The sequence below is a fragment of the Manis javanica genome, chromosome 7 (genome assembly GCF_040802235.1).
Source record: "Manis javanica isolate MJ-LG chromosome 7, MJ_LKY, whole genome shotgun sequence".
Taxonomy (NCBI): Eukaryota; Metazoa; Chordata; class Mammalia; order Pholidota; family Manidae; genus Manis; species Manis javanica.
The window spans coordinates 26,117,341-26,121,282 of NC_133162.1; positions in this window are offsets into that span (position 1 = coordinate 26,117,341).

Genomic DNA, 3,942 nt, shown 5'->3' on the forward strand with positions numbered 1-3,942 from the left:
GCCACCCCTTAATATGCCTGCTTTGCATTTTTGGCTCCTCTGTATATTTTGTAAAATAAGAAATACACCAGATCCAATAAAAACATAATGGCTATGCATAGGCTACTGTCTCTGTCTTTCTTTCCCTCCCATCCTACACATATCACAATGCCTGCATATGTACCTGTAACCTTTTAGATTTCAAATAAAGTGCCTCTCTTTCTCATAGTATGGCCAACCCTTGGCAGGAGACTGAGACACAGGTTCTGGAAGGGTGGAAACCTACCTAACCTTAGGGGTAGAGGTCCCCATGTGCATCTCTCTCTCACATCCTTAGAGGAGATGAGACAGGCTATTGATGTTGCAAAGACTGTGCGAAGACAGATGTCTTCAGCTATACAAGTTGAATCAAGAATTTCTAATTTGCAGACATCTTAGTTAATCTCAAAGTGCTTTCTTTTGAGGTGGGAAATTCCCTTTAGTTCCTAATGGAAGTTCCCTTATGTAAACATCCCAACCTTGCCTCCAGGATGGACATACATTTGTATCTATATTCCAGCCAGGAACAATGAGGAATCAGATGGAGTGGACCACAGGTCACCATGGAACAGGTGGCAGAAAGGGTAATAGAGACTTTCTGTGTTGGGGTGGGAACCTTTCTTTGTTCTGCACCTGAAGAGCCCTTTCTTTAGGGCACCCTTAGGTGGTAACTACAATTCACCATGCATAGAAGGGGGATCAGGCTTTCTCTTCCATCACTGTACAAATTGACAAGGTTAAGGGAGGGGTATGGTGTCTAAGAAACAAAAATTTATTTCCAGAGTCCAACATTTTGTCATCTGTGTCTCCTCCTTATATCATCACAACTATTTACTCCTTAGGTCCTTGTTTCTTTGGGTCACAACACCTCTTAAGGATCTGATGAACATTGTGAGCCCACTGTCCAGAAGAAAAAAAATGCACACTTTTCCATATATCATTGTGTCCCTGAAGCCCATCTATGGGCCTTCAGTTAAGAACCTGTGATCTAGTCTACCTCTCAGCCTTTCATTATACAAAACAACAAACAGGCCTAAGGAGGGGAGAAGAACTGCTCAAGGTTACCCAGTGAGTTTACAGAGGATTGAGACTAGCCCCAGTCTCCCAAGTCTGTCCAGGGTGACTTGGAGCACAGTAAAGATTTGTGTGTGAAAGATGGGTGCTGTGGATGTCATGCAAAATCTAAATGAGTGACACTGTTACAGGCTGTCATGGTACTTTATACTTTTCCTTTCTGGCACTTCTCACTTTGTAACCATATATTTACTTGAGTGATTATTTGACTTCTTTGATACATTATAAACTCCTGAGGGCTCCTTGAGTGCCTGGACTCGGTTTTTTTGCCCCTCACCATCCTATCTTCAGAGCCTGACACATAATAGTATTCAGTAATTGTATGAAAAATTGTATGCTTGGATGAGTAAGCATGGTGAGTGTGGGTATATAACTGGGTTAGATATAGAGACATTTGTGTTATAGGGTAGATCCAACTTTTAAGGGAAGTTGCAGTCTGAAGCTGAGAATTTCTAGTGAGGTGAGAAGTACCCAAGGCCAAGGCACACTAAAGGGATCCAGAAGAAAACTCCAGCAGGTTGGCATTCGGATAACTTTTTTCCGACCATTGGTTGGATTCTGAATGTTGTCAGTGGTTCCATGTCAGAATGTTCTTTCTTGCCTTACAGTATTTCATACTCTTCTGTTTTCTCTTACCTCTCTGGCCACCCCTCCCTTGCAGACTCATCCTTCTCAACTGGCATTCAAATCCTTGATCCCTATGGCTCAGATCTGAGCCTCTTCTCCAAATCACATCCAATCCCATGGCTTTAAACACCATCTCTATGCAGAGGATTCCTGCTTATATTCCCAGAATTCTCCTCTGAGCTTTAAGACCCAATTGCTTATTTGACATTTTCATGTGGACCTGTAATGGTCAAACTTAACATGTTCAAAATGAGCTTTGATTCATGCCTTTCCAGTCTTCTCCGTATCTACCTAGTTGCTCAAAATTTAAGTCTCCATTTTTTCCTCTCCCTCACTCTCCCTCTACCTACCTTTAATCAATCACCAATTCCACCACCGAAGGTACACCACCTCTGTTTCCACTGCTGTTCCCTAGTTGAAGCCACTATTATCATGCACCTAGATTACTACTTATTCTCCCTTCTGATCCTCCTTGCTATGGTTACTTATCATCACATCACTTGATTTTCTTCCTTCATAGCACTTATAACAAACTGAGTTCCTATGTGTGTACTGAATTGATTACTGTCTGTATTCCCAAGAATGTACACTCCTGTGAGGCCAGGGCCCTATCTCATTCATTCTGCAAATATATATCATAGGCCTTCTAAGCTCTGGTTGCTGTTATAGGTCCTGCGGGGTAAAGGTGTGGTATGGAGAGAAAAGTGTGTAGCAAGAACTGCCCTTCAAGCTTGAGAGGTACAGATACGGAAGGTGGGCCTTGCCTGGGCCACAGACCCCAGACTATGGACTGCATAGTAAATGAAATTGTGGCTGCTGACTTGCTAGCAGTTGCCACAAAGTGAGGTGTGAGGCAAAGAGGAAAGTGTCATGAGACTAAGGGCTAGGGTCAGCTGGAGTAACAGCTTCCAAATCCTCTGAGGGACCAAAATATCCTGTAAGCTGCTTATGGCCCCCAGCTGTCATCACAGGAGGTCCCCTAAGAAAATGCTTGCCCCTAACCTCTCTGAACACTCCAGGTCTAAGAAAGAAGAGGGACTATGAGTTCCTGGAACTACAAGTTGGGCTACCACTGGAGGAGTTGAATATGAGGTTGGAATGTAAGATGGACAATATTGTCTTAATAATCAGTGTGAGACTGAGATGCTCATTTCATATTTGTACCTCACAAATTGAGACAGATCTCTCAGCCAACCCAAATGTCCATTATGACAGGATTACACGGAGCTCTCAGAACTTATAGCAGGGGGACCCAAGCCCATCTAGGGCTCAGGGAAGGCTTCCCCAGGGAAATGATGTTTATGCTGAGGCCCAAGGGATTTCACTTCTCCCTTACACACACTTCACACTCCTTAATCCCAAACAACCAGGCCTTTTCACCCCTCCCTACATTTGTACTCTGTTCCACCTGCCTGGAGTGCTCTATTCGCTTCCCCTCTACTCAGTCTGGCTAACTTCTAACTCATCTATTGTGATCCAACTCAAAAGTGAAGCCATGGCCACCACCTCTCCAAAGCATTCAGTTTCTCTGAGCTCCTGCAACACTTGGGTACACCGTGTGGGGATTGTGTGTCTACTTGCATGTCTCCACCACCATACTGTGAGTTCACAGTGGCCCAAAAGCCCAGCATAAGGCAAGCTTAATAGGTGTCTGTTAAAAGAAGGAATGAACGAATAACTGGATTTTTTTAAGGGGTTAACGCCAAGCTAGGTACAGGGGAAAATGATTCAAGGCAGTGGAGTGAACTGAGCTTCTTGGTTGTCTTTACGGAACCTGGCTCAGACTAACGTAACGAACCAACCTATTAGAAGAGTACCAACAGAAAGTAGGTCAGTTCCTTCCTATCTCTTTAAGAACTAGAGAATTCGTTTCCGCGCCTGCGCATTGAGAAAGTAAACATCTTTCTTTTTCACCCTCTACCCGTCACCGCTTATCCCCATTGCCCCAACTAGCTGCAGCCTCCTCCCATACGCCCCTTCTTCGGGTTGGGTAATGGTCCCTTCCAGGAGGCCAGGCTGATTCTGGAGGGTGGCGAGCATAAGTGGTACATTCCACAGCCTTCATTACTTTCCGCTTGTCTCATCTCCGCTATTCTACTTCCCCCTATCGAATGAAGCTCAATAAACTGGCCCAAAGCAGGAGGGGGAACAGAGCTGAGGGGACCGGTCTGAGCCGGTCTCCGGCGCAGGCCCAGTGCGGATAAACAGGAAGCGGGTGGTAGA